Below are 14,344 nucleotides of genomic sequence, written 5' to 3' on the forward strand. Positions count from 1 at the left end.
CCATGACACATATGTACGATTTTGTCCGATTTTCTGGCGTGTACTTATTACGAATTGTTTTTTTTTAATGCATAGAAACGTTTTGTTGCCATTCATTTTAGGTCAGACTTTAGTTTCCATTTGATTTTGGTTGATGAAGATTATTTTTATGAATGTACAACCATGATATATTTTGAGGTAGTGGGTTATGTAATACAAAAATCGAATATACACGAGAAGTATTCTCATCTGTCTCAATGTCGCTGTAATAAATGAGGTAAATAGCGATGTTAGAAAAAATGGCTGTAATTGGTTAGATCAATAACATAATAGTACATGGTGGGAAGCTAACAATTAAGAATTTGACTAGTTTAAATGATATCCAGTATGTTAAAACTCTTCCGCAGTCGTTCTGCTACGACGATTTCTGTTTAGAAAAAAATATGGTGTTATGTTTGGATTTTCTAACTACATGTACTTTAAGATTTGTAATATGATCAAAAAATAAGTCAGAACTATATCAATGTCGCCGTCGACAAATAAACCTGGGCCCGGTTTTTCGAAAGCTGGTTAACTTTAACACAGTGTTAACTCGGTGTTAACTTCTGTTTTAAAATTAACCATGTGATTAACTGTTTTTCAAAATGCGAGTTTGTGTTAACACTGTGTTAATGTTGTGTTAACTTTAATCCACCTCCAGTACCTGTGTTAACTCTTAACACAGTGATTAAAAATGGCCTCCGACTTCCTTTTCTGTCCACCTCATACAAAAAATCATGAAAATTTCAAAGGCTCAGACATTCTGAGATGTGTATTGGTGCTGAACTATGACGGTGTGTTGTTTATGTTGTCATCAATTGATATATTCGTCAAATCTCATGAAATTTACCTAAGGGGAACAGCTAATGGAAAAACTAGTACAGTTGGATGATGGTGTTACACTTTTCTGTCAGTGGCAATATCTTGCACGCATATATATATATTTTCGGCATAAACTTTCAATAAGGAGGGGGGGAGGGGGTCGCCAATAGAACTCGTATTATATTCACTTAGACTATATGAAATCCTGCAACAGGATCCATGCTTAAGATGTAATTTTACCTATTTTTTGGCTTCCAAATGTCAAAGTGCATGCAGGCCCTTAGGTCATGATGATACTCTCCATTGAAACACCAACTTTAAAAACGCTATCGTCTGCACTTGCCTTGACCTTTTGAAAATCTCTTGTATCATTTAAAACTTATTCAAATGAAGATTTGCATGTATGCAACGTACATACATGTAGTTTCTTTTTGAAAGGTTATGTAATATGAACAGTATTCAATTCAGGCTTATACAGAATAGTTGTTAACACAAACTTAGGAAGAAGAGTTTTTTATTGTTGATATTCCAGATTAATCTCCCTCAGTAGAAATGGAGTGGTGGATCAAGTGTTATGTTTAAAATAAAAAGAACATTGAAATAAAGGAATGCCTAAAAAGAACATAGATATAAAATGTTATAGATATGTATGTGAACACACTATCATAAGGTAAATTAATTTATCATTTTCTTCGTGGATATTTTTAACTGTTTTAGGGGGAAATAAGACTAAGAGTATAGGCCTATAATAAAAAAAGAAAAAGAAGAAAGTTTGATATTCTTAGAGATTTATAAATTTTTATAGCCTAGCATCGTCGTTAAACCCCTCACATAAATGTTGTCCAATTATGAATCAAACACTATAGAAAACCCTTTTTTATTTCCTAGTTTAAAACATGTAGCACTTCACTTCCTTATTATGACAACATACATTTACTGTTATTTCTACATACAATGGCTGATACCCCCATCCCCGCTTTTTCATATCATAGCACCAGTGATTGGTAGTTGAAATGTAAGCTTGAACTGAACCCGTATATTTTACTGATAAAGGATGAAACCGACCCCCCCCCCCTCCCCCATCACACAACTTAGGATTTTAGGTTCGGCCCGTACAGAACAACTCATTTTAGAGGTGTGTGTATAAAGTATTTTGTTTTGGCTTGTCAATTATTTTCAGACAATTGTGAAGTCAACTTGTTCTACTCCCTATAAACCCCCACTTTCATAAAATATGCAATGATCCTGCTTTCTACAACATAAGCACCGTTTTTCTTAACTAGGCTTCCAAAGGCCAATTATATATCACTATATAATGCACTAATATATCTATGATTATTCAAATTGAATAGACTAATAAATGCATTTATACAAGTATAAGTGCATGGCTCATTTTCACTGTCATGTATTTCGAAACTAACCAATGCATGAGCATTTCATCAGCTATCTCCCACAAACAAGACTTTTATTTTCTCCTGCATTCTTATTGTTTACAAGGAAGTACATGTGCATCATGGGTAATCAAATGATTAGCAAGTGGTTAACTCGGTTAACACAGTGTTAACTAACCAATGTGTTAAATTGCTTTCGAAAAACACAATTTAACCATTGTGTTAGCTAATCACTTCGTTAGGAGTTAACACTGCGTTAAACTTAACCACTGTGTTAAAGTTAACCAGCTTTCGAAAAACCGTGCCCAGATGTATAATCCTGGCACGCTGTGGTGTCCTTTGTAAAATGGATGTGATTTATATACAGATTGGTTACCAAGAACCGTGAATAAAATTGAATTTTGTGAAATCACCACTAAAAATAGACTTATTGATATTCAACTTGTAGTTCAGATTTACCTTCGGGCAAGACAACTTTTTACATGTATCAAACTATGTACAAATGAATACAAAATATTTAACTCAAGAAACGAAGCTATGAAAAGAAGATGATAAATAGCAATTGAAACTAGATTATTTTGAAAACATGCATATATGTTTACACGTAACTGTATCTCTAAAACATTCCCATAGAAATACATGCACGTAATATAGATTTTATCAAACACGTATTCGAACAGCTGTAATTTTCAGAAGCCTTTAATGTACATGTATAATGATCAGATATTGTATATGATGGGATTCGTACATTCACGGTATCATACTATACAGTAGGAATTTACAAAATATTGAATATTGCTTGACTTATTTAACAAGGAATTTTACATTAAAATATATGGGAAGATCAAGTTTTACTAAAACGTTTAAAAAGAAAATCATGTTTTCATACAAATCGCGCGGTGAAAAGTTAAATAAACGTTATACTCATTAGAAATCGAATGAAATTAATAATTTTAAAGGAAGTGAACTAGAAAATATGCATTGCATGAAATGTGGATATTGCATCCCCTCGTGTTTGCCTAACTCTCTATTTTGTGTCGCTGATACATGTATGAGTTATGAGATTGATCACTGTTCGTTACCTTCATCTTTCATAATAAACATAAAATAGCTCCAGAAAGTAAATAGTGTGACCCGAAACTAATTTCTTTGTTTTATTACGATATTTCATTAATTAAACATTATAAATTTAAGGTTTATGGAGGTAATCCATTATTTCCTTGCTCTGTCATATATGAGACACATTTATATCAATGGCAAAGTAAGTGTAACAGCAGATATTGGAATTGATTGATAAGGTTTTGGTGCAAAAAATGAAATCAAATCTAATAACAATGCAATAAAAAACCGAAAAAACCCCTCAATATTCCCAGCTCCTCCAACTTCTGAACTTACTCGGAAGCGCTGTATATTCCAATATTCAAACTCAAATTTATCAGATTTTAAACCATAAAATAATATGCTTATTCAGGATCTGTACCAGTGTCTGATGTTTCACAAAATCCTTCATAATTACAGTGTTGATTAAAATATTGTTCCTCTTTGTTTGTCACAACATTTGACGTTAAAATTATTCTAACCCCCCCACCCCAGAGGCTTACCTCGTCTGACCCACTTTGATAAACTGTCTGTAGGTTAAATATCTTTATTACATGTCTGCAACAGAATTGTTTCTGTCTACTATTACATGCGTTTGTAATTGGAAATACTTGCATACAGTGGAATGTTATGTTTAGATTTTTAATACATGTGAATACAGAATGTATTTTTCAATTTTGTATTTTTCTTACTTGTTAAATAGGTCCTCTGGGGTTCTTCCTCTCTTGATACATAAATGTAAGCTTATCAATTAGAACAGGGCACAGAGTCAAACTAGGGGTGGTGAGAACTGCGCTTTCTGTTTATATCCATGTAATATGACACAAAATGTTCAAACTCACGACCACAAAGATACCCCTTCAATGTACATAGCTAGAATTTTCACAAGCACACCAGTCAAGGAAAATTCCACTCACATTAAAACCAACTGCTAGTGAAGAAAGAGCATTCTCAGAAACAATGTCTTTCTTTCCAACATTAAGTTCAAACTGATGTCCCACATCAAGTTCATTCTCTGCTGAATAAGCATTTCAAAAATATTATTACATTTAAACGTATAATGAATTCGAACAAGTAATTTTTTCTAAGAAAATAATGTTCCATTCTAAGAAATATTGATAAAATATGCTCCCCGACCAAATGACTAGTTCAATCTAAAACTGGATATGTTGCCCTTTTCCATACCCATGTGTGTCTTAACATATATATTACCATCACTTTTATATATAATGCTAAATATCTGTAAACAACTATGTAATTGTGACGAAAACACAATGCGTCCCACTGACATCAGTGTTGACTTTTAATGGATGCTAAGAGATAACCCTGCAGGGAGGTACATGTGATGGTTTTTGTTTTGATGAGGGAGCTTCCAGTGATTGAAAATATTCGATAATCTTGATACATTATCTCCCTACTCAACTGATGATTCTCATAATCTATCGTATACATCATAATGAGAAATTTAAACCCGTTGTTACATATTCATGTTCACTGCCTTTTTTCATTTTTGTTCCCATTTTTAATGTTTAGAAAATTTAACTAAGGTATTTCTAATGGTTAGCAAAACAAAATGGATGTTAGTTGTCGAGGTGCTTGGGAGATACAGAGCTCACAAATTCCTTGTTATGTAAACAAGGCTCATACGATGTTTTTGTTTACATGGGCTAAATATACTTGTAAAGTTTCATTTAAAGCAAATTTGTTCAATTTCCAGGTTAGTTCTTAACACGGTTAAATAGTTTCTAGCGTTTGGCACATCTAATTTTGTTTTAACATGCAATTCTCTGCTAAGTGATGTACATGTACATAAAACCATGGTGCTAGCCTTGTTTATATACATGTTACGACGAATTGTAAGTGCTGTATATCACCTGTCACTCAACCACTGATCTTCAAATTTTCCTTGATCATTAGAAATACTATAATAAAGCCCCCAAAAAGGAAAACCCCAAAAATATCATAATGTCTCTTCACGGTTGTGAGCGGAGCTAATCTATGACCACTGTAATTTACCTGGCCAAGAGAGCAGGGTAAGTATTGGCTGTTATTGTTATCAAAATACCTTTCTGGGTTCCCTCCAGACCCAGTTTCTGCAGATGTATCTCCGCCTGACATATGTTGTTAAACGTTTGAATGACAGGTTGCCTACCATTGATCACCACTCCTCCTAGGCACCTGATCCCACCTCTGGTGTGTCCAGGGGTCCGTGTTTGCCCAACTATCTATTTTGTATTGCTTGTAGGAGTTATGAGATTGATCATTGTTCGTTATATTCACTTTGCATACAGGTAAACTTCGGGGATATTAACTTAAAATTGTGTCATTAAGCGTTGTAAACAAGAAAAATGGAAAAATGAAATTGACAATTTTCAGCTCAGATCGTGTCAATGCTCCTTTAAGGAGCATTTGGTTTTTTAAAAAATGAATTTGTCTTATTTTTACCAAGGGTATATATGTCTTTCAAAACGTCGGAAGCGCAAAACATATTTTTTTTATATTGGGGATATACAACGCCATGCACTTGAACGGGGAATTTAGTGACTGTTTCTATTTTGGGATTTCCATATCTAGACAGAAAGCAATGTACCATTACAAGTGACTGAGAGTCAGCTTAATATTTGAAGAGAATACCATTGTCACTTGCTACAACCGGTCGAAACTAAATATGAATTATGAAGGATTGCTCAGAGATTCTTTGAAGAAGTAAATCCTAATCCGTGTTTGCCCAACTATCTATTTTGTATTGTTTGTAGGAGTTATGAGATTGATCACTGTTCGTTATCTTCACCTTGCATCCAACCGAGTTAAGTTTGATGGCCTTGTTTGCAAGCATCTCCACGCTACGATTAAACTGTTTTGATAGTGTGTTATGTCAACTCGTCTACAATGAATACATTATACCATGCACGTAATACGTAATGATAATTGATGATAAACATAAAAAACCCAAACACATACAATGATTGATTACCATGACAGTTTCCGAATCTTCTTCTCACCTGTCATTGAAGTCATTACATACTATTTTTCAAATGATAACTTGATGTCAATTAGCACATCACACACACATACACAAAATAGAGAATTCACAATATTTGCTTTCTCAGAATATTGTTACAGAAAATATAATTTGATATGATATATGTGCTTGAATGATTATTTGAAAGAACAAAGTTTGCAAATTATCAATGTATTCAATCATTTCCATATATGCATACGTCATTCGTTAACTATTATTGGAAAACGTAAGGTAGACACTGATTCTAACTTAGAATTACTCCGTTTACCTGATCGGAATGTAATGCACACGGCGGTTGAGATCTGTCGACAGGGAATACTTACTCCTCCTACAAACTGTTCCCACTTCTGGTATAACCAAGGATATTTGATTGCCCAACTATTTATAGGAGTTATGAGATTGATCGCTGTTCTCTATTCCCGCCTTTTCACTTAGCACAGCCAATGCTCTTTAATAAAGACAGGGAGAAATTGTATTATCTATGTAGGATCAAATATTTCAACAAGGCATACCCCCTTCATTGAAAGTATCAATTTAGAATTTGGAGGTGCAGATACAAAATCTGCGTGGTCGCTAGAAGTCTTTCGAGCAAGCTTCCCGCCTTAAAAAGTGCGGTTTTTCGTCCTTGATAAACAGAAACATTAAGGATCCTTTCTGCTAAATAACAAGGATAGAGTATTGTATCACACTGAGATACAGAAGTATTACATTGGAATGTATACGTCAAGAATGGAGATATACTTTGTACGAGTGGATGTATACAATATCAATAAATGTCTATCTAAATATGTTAAAACGGGAACCTCCTGCCTTATCGAGGTAGAGTTATTGATGCGTATCATATAGAAATGTGGTATAAGAAATGAATTAATGACTATGTGAAAGTAGTGTCACAAATGTCGAAACAACACATACTACATTTTGTAACATCAAATTGAAATATGGAAGACTCAACGGGAAACTCTTTGGAAAAACAACTGCTCTAAATTCTTTAGACTGCAATGTACAGGGAGGCATCCTGGAGAAATATTTGATTGAAACTCTTTTAGGGGGATAACAACTCTGCTACGTTCCTTATGCATGAGCATTGCAACCAAGAACATGAAGGCAATCACAATTTACATACTCCTATTCAGTCATGGGGTTTAGGAAATACACTAGGATGGATAACGTATGGGTAGAAAATATGAAATGGATGTCCCCTATTCTGTATAAATACATTGCATTTTCTAAGCAACGTAAAAGAAAATGGGAATTTTAACAATTTGAGTAGAATGATGGTAAGTATTATTTTTAGATGAATGATTGAATAAGTCAGATACTACTGATTTATTGTCATTTATCATACTAATTGTATCTATTTATTCCAAATTGATACCATCGATTCTGAATTTCTGAGCATAATGGTTAGGTTTTCTATTCAGGTATGTCTTACAGTGGATATGGTCACGTGGTTGAGTCATGTCCTCTCAATAAGACAGAGTTTACAGCAGCCGCGACCAGACTGAACTGTGCCGTCGATACGAATGGAAATAATCAGTATACATGTGTTCCTAAGTTTGATTTGACGGCGATAGTAGAGTTCTGCTACAATTACACAGTGGCATTGTACCCGAAAGGTGAGTACAAAATCAAAAGCAATGCCAAAATTGAGAATTTTCTATTTATCACTATAATTCAAAGTGGTATGTTGCGTTTATTATTGCAATATTCAGATGCATGTATTTTATGTATGTATGTATTCAGATGCATGTACTTTAACAGTATCGGAAAATTGACAAAAATATATTATGTTTATATATATATTGATGTTAATAATGGACGCTTTTTGGAAAACATACTCACTGCTCCATCATCATATACACGTGTACATCAATCTACGTTAATGCACTGTCCTTTCTTTTAATCAGGCAATTGTCTAGGGGAAATAAAGAATGGACGCCTGGACACAATCAACTGTAGTCAATTCACGGATGGTTGTCCAAATGACTATTACACAGGAAATGAACTGTATAGATGTTAGTACATTAAGTAACGATTACTTAGTGAAATATACAGACACAATGCAATCATTATAAACGTCCATTAGATTCATACCCTCACATATATTCTTTTTCTCTTTTAGTTCCGGCTTGCTTCCAACTCAATACAGAACAGCGGTGTTTCTTTGCAGACCCCTCTTGTCCGAACAAGTAAGTAATCAGTTATGTTGAGCGTGCATTACTTCAAATTAGCGAATGTTCAAGTAATTGTAGCAACCTCAATAATTGAAAATACTTTTGAGGTTACGTTTGCATTTACCTACATGTAATTATGTGCTCATGTGAAACGTATACGGTACGCGGGTACCAATTTTGATGCACCAAATGCGAGTGTTATGTATATTTATTGAATGTTGTTTTACGTCCCTCTCAAGAATATTTCACTCATATGGAGACGTCACGACTTTATCGTGCCACACCTGCTGCGATTTTCGTGGTCTCATCCAAAGGAATTATGTGATTCCTTTGATTGTAAGACGTTTTCAAATATACCGCCACAGTCCATTCCTCATAAAAGCATATTCATTTTGCGTGTTATTTCTACATCCCGTTTCGAACTGAAACCACACGGCTTCAATTACTGTCCTACATGTCCGGGTAAAATTGCAACATATAGTGAACACACTGTATGATTTAGTATTTGATTGATCATTCGCCAAGCGCCATATATTAGAAGTGGGAGTCGCGGGTCTTTAGGATATGCTCAGGTCATACGTGTACCAGGTTGCATAAAATGTTATCATACAGAACATACTCACTGCTGAATTTAAAGCTATCCAAAAACGTACTGTATATATATATATATATATATATATATGTGTGTGTGTGTGTGTGTGTGTGTGTGTGTGTGTGTGTGTGTGTGTGTGTGTGTGTGATGGAATGTTTGATATGTGCGAAGTAAATATATATATATTTGGTGGGATGTTTGATATGTGCAAAGTAAATTAGATTGAGTAATACCAGTTAAGTTGTTTTGTTTTTTTGCACTAGAAGCGATTACATTGATATTCAATTTGTTTTCATACAATATTTAGTAATAGCGGTAGACAATTACTTAAACACACTTTTTGATAAAAAATGATATAACTATACAGAATAATGCATCAACTATGTATGAATTACACTGTTATATTCAATACCAAAGGAAATGTTTCCCACTCATACCGTCCATATGAGCAGGTGTACCTTTTTATCACAAATATCTGTATCTGTCATACCTTTGAGAGTACTGACTGCACATTCTCTACCCAGAGATTCGTGCGCTCCTCACACTACACATCTGTCAACGGCTTTTTACAGAAATCTTGTAAAAGTTTCTATAATCCAACATTTATGTTTTGGACTAAATATTTTGTCATATTATGATATGTTTTTGGGGAAATTAAATTGATGCTTACTGTAAATTGCTTAAAATCACCGTTTTCTGATCATAAATTTGGAACTATTTCGTAATATGCGTATGAATGTAGGACATACACGTGGTGGAGATTTAAATGTAAATATGGAATCAAAAGTAAGAAAGGCTGTACAAATAAGATAAAACTTGCAAAATAAGAGACAAACAGCTAAGTGGTAAATATGTACTTATTACAGTACCAGTGGGCTATGAAAAGAGCCTGATGTATCACTTGTTGCCAGAACTTGCACTGTAGATGTGTGTATTGGGTAGCATTATTCTCCTTAAGACATTTTGAATTAAAGTATATATAGACACGTTTAACAAAATGTATCATTCATAGCCATCCACGATGTATAATGTTCCAATCAAATCTGCTTTGCAAGGAAAATCTAATACATTGATCAAAGTTTCAAAATTTGTATTATATTCTGAACACATTTTCCATTACGAAATGTTTACTGATACATGTTGATCAAAGAAAGAATAATCAACAGTGACAGCAATCTCATTGTCCTTAAAGGCATGTAAGTACTTCTTTTTCCTTGAATTTACACTTTAAAGTATTTGCACAACATTCATAGTTCGGGGTTCACAAAAACATCGATTCTACCCGTTTAGATATTTAAGAGAGAGAGAGAGAGAGAGAGAGAGAGAGAGAGAGAGAGAGAGAGAGAGAGAGAGAGAGAGAGAGAGACTTTAATTAAAACTTAGAACTACATCTAAAAATTTGGAACTTGAATTAAATAAGAACGAATAGTGTTCTTGTGACCCCAGAACCATGAATATTGTGCAAATAGGTAGAATGTACTTCACCGGTCCCCCGGAAGTTTACTGAATGTGCATGTCACGCGACCCACATTCTGGTTGCTATGCAAAAGTAAAAAAAAAAAGATCGACGCCATTTTGTTTCCGGTAATTTGCAATAAAACAAGTTCAGATAATGATATCAAATAGCTTACCTATAACTGAAAACCAATCAGACTGTTATTTAGGGTGTTAGTTACGTCTGTTAAAGGTGGAGTTTTCTTGATTTTTGGAGGTTTGGAGACTGTATTTGAAAGTTTTATTTCTGTGTCCGTTACAAAGTCTGATATTGCTGATTCTGGATTATGAATTTCTTTAATAATTTGGCAGAAAGTGATAAATGGATTGATGGATTCTTTTAGAAATATTTTTATGACACATTATTGTACAAAATAGCTGTTATACAGTACTTTCTGTGTTCCGTGTGCTGTTGATTATTTGTAAGTGCCCTCCAAGTTGATTTGATCGTGTTTGTGTGAGTGCCGGAATTCCGATCCACGAAATTAACGCGGTGGTTCAAAGTCAAATGATTAAATCCTTCTTCACTAAGTGAACTATATGTTCTCCAGCAATCGCTTATGATAGATGTGCCCGGCCTTGTGTGCTTCTTGATTATTGTCACCAGAGTATCTGCAGTTCTGTGTGCCGCGCTGACAAAAAAAAACTACATTTTTTTGGAATCCCCCTCAATTCCTCCAAACACCCACACCCCGTCCAAACGTATTCCTTTGTGATATTTCCTTTCCCCAAATTTTTATTCATCAATTTCAACAATTTATCCAGGTCCCTCGATGATGTTACTGCTGTTTTTTTTCTAAATATATTTCACACACTTCTCGTCCAAAATTATACCAATCTGTTATGGATTTATGGGAAATTTCCAGTTCATGAATCAAAATATATTGAACAGACATTATTTGTCGAAATGCGCATCTGGTGCATCAAAATTGGTACCGTATAAGTTTTACATTGAACACATTTATAAACCCGAACATATGTGATAGATTTTTTTTCAATGTTAAATTGTTATTTTCAAATCAAGATGACTTTCTAATCGATACTTTCCTGTTTCATTTTATGTTGTTACATCTACAAACCTGCTATAGGACGACAAGTCCTTTCGCGGTCCAAATACTCCAAAACCACACAATTCGCAAATACAGTCACGAAGAATCAGAATAAGACCTATTTGTATCAGCCAATTAATTATGCTCTCCAAATAATTGCATACTTTTCACAAGATTTTTATGTTTTACTCGCATATTTGTTTACATTAGACATATGTTGAACTGTCAAAGTCGTTAATATTCGCTTGGCACAGAATGAGCGCTTGCGAAATTAATAACGGATGCCATTTTGAAGAATCATGTAGATTTGTTAATATTGATCGTATTTAAAATTCCAATTAAAATACATTTTATAAAGGTAAGAGTCTAATAATATGATAAACAATACTCACCTGCTTTTCTGGACACATCCTCAAATATGAATATGCATACATTAAACATTTGGTAAGCTATGTAGTAACATTATAGAAATGTTTGTTTACAAAGCAGATGACCTTTAGCCTAGGGTAAAACCAACAAGAATATTGCAGTAAGTAGCTAATCGTAAATAGAGCAATGTATATATTTACATTATCAAAATCGGTTAGTATAGTACGTTCTTTGCATGTACAAAACATTGATACATCGAGATACTATGATAATCTGTATATAAATGAATAGCAACAGGGTCATCAGTTTCTCGTCTAATCAATGACAAATTCCAAACGTGCCTTTGGTTTAAAGTTACCCTTTTCCCCAACATGACACTCCATCAATTACATCGCTGGATTTACAATTCATATAATTTTTGACATGATATTTGCTACTGTTGTAGTCCTCAAATCGATTAGTTTTAATGACATATTGACATAAAGTGCACTTTTCAGCACCACACGGCTGCCATACATTTTCTGTAAAAAAAAATCAGATCATTGTGTTTCTTATGTACCAGAATGTCTTTAATTATTTTTATTAATCTCTTTTAAAAGTCACAATGAGCATGTCTTTAAACACTATTTTGAGGCGGTCAGAATATTGAAGAATTTTTGACGGTTTTCAAAATCTTATGAATATTGGGAAGTCCTTTAGAATAGTTTACCACAAAGGGAACAGGGTTACCCTGCTTCGCTTTTTAGTAGCTTAAAAGATTTGATCGGTCGAGTTTATCTACTTTCATAATTTGTTTTTCTACATCACTATCTAAATAACTGCGATTTCTTATTTTTTTCTTTATTTTTTTTCGTTGAATTTGACATTTTTGTTCTGTGGAACAAATTCTACGCGCACGGAGCCCAAGTCCAAAGGGAACATATATAAAGGGAATATATATACACAGTGTTAAAGGACGGAACGCATGATTCTAAACCTTTTTTCTTCAGTTTTACAGCAAAATTATTGTTTTCATACCCTAAACTACTTTATATGTGCTTTTAATGACATATTTTACGGAGTTTTCGAGTTTGAAATCGACGAAATCCAAATCTTGAGTTATGCATTGCTTTTTTTATTTTACGCGCCATTATGTGTAACTTCATACATGCATGCGCCCTTGAGTCTGAAAACATATATTAGTCATTTCATAAACAGACTAGATTTAATCGACAAAAAAACAAAACAAAAACAAACAAAAAAACCAGCAAACTATTATCACGTTAACTGTTTGTAATTTGCGTTGCATCAAGGTGGTTTTTTGCCGTTTAAGGGTGTTCTAGTTGTGGATAGAAAGAATGTAGACTGAGTTTATCTTTCATTTTTCGAAGGAAGGTGTGAGAAAAAAGACGTGGGTATTTTTCATTGAAGGAAATATTCTAACTTAAGAAATAAACACCCAGTTACCTTTGTCCATGTACTTTTTCAAAAACAGCTTAGACAGAGACCCATATAAACTGCGAGAAAATAGATATATCTAAGTTTAGCACTGATCTTCAAATTCAATATACACTCGGATCAATTGACCTTTACCTTGTAACAACAGATATGTAGCTTGTGCTTCCAGTTTCTACCAACTGATAAATTTAGAAAAAAAAATTAAAGATACAAAATAATTGAACTTTTAATTATGAATAACAAAATGTTCTATTTCCTAACTTTAAATCAGATTACAAAACTATGCTTCCTTTTATGTTTATAAAATATGGTGCACCAGTAAAACACTGTGTTCCCACTTCCTAACGACGTGTAGATCACGATTTAAAAATAATCATAAGATTGTTTTATTACAATAAAGTAATATGACTTTTCAAATTTGATTATCTTTATTCATCCGTGATTGTTTGGTGTGGGTTTTTTTCTCTCGAAATGCACTCGTGAAGTATCTAGGCCTGATTGTCAATGATGTAACGTATTATATTTTTTACAATCCAAATAATAATAATAGTAGCAACGTTTATTTTAGTAAACATCTCCAATTACAAGTGTATATATAGAAATGACATTACCAAATAATGTGTAGACAGCGAGCCACATAAACATCTATTTACTAGCAATATTGCCGAATTCATACTCGGTTCCTCTGCTATATTTGGGCATTTGCATTGTTATTTGTGTGCACTGGTCTAAACATCTTTTTATTAGTTTTTAAAAATATCTTACACTACATTCACAATCGTTGATAGAAGCAGGGCACATGTGACGCCGCTGTACCACTTGACAACCAACATAATCAAAGAAACTTTTTGAAATCGTGGTTTAGATTTCAATCC

At 33.6% G+C, this 14,344-nt stretch overlaps 1 protein-coding gene across 1 annotated transcript in view; it reads left to right on the plus strand.

Moving 5' to 3' along the window:
* LOC125673012 (uncharacterized) overlaps positions 1-14,344 on the plus strand; it is a 1,263,960-nt gene that overhangs the window by 904,311 nt on the left and 345,305 nt on the right. The window lies entirely within an intron of this gene.

The sequence above is a fragment of the Ostrea edulis genome, chromosome 3, assembly GCF_947568905.1.
Source record: "Ostrea edulis chromosome 3, xbOstEdul1.1, whole genome shotgun sequence".
Classification (NCBI taxonomy): Eukaryota; Metazoa; Mollusca; class Bivalvia; order Ostreida; family Ostreidae; genus Ostrea; species Ostrea edulis.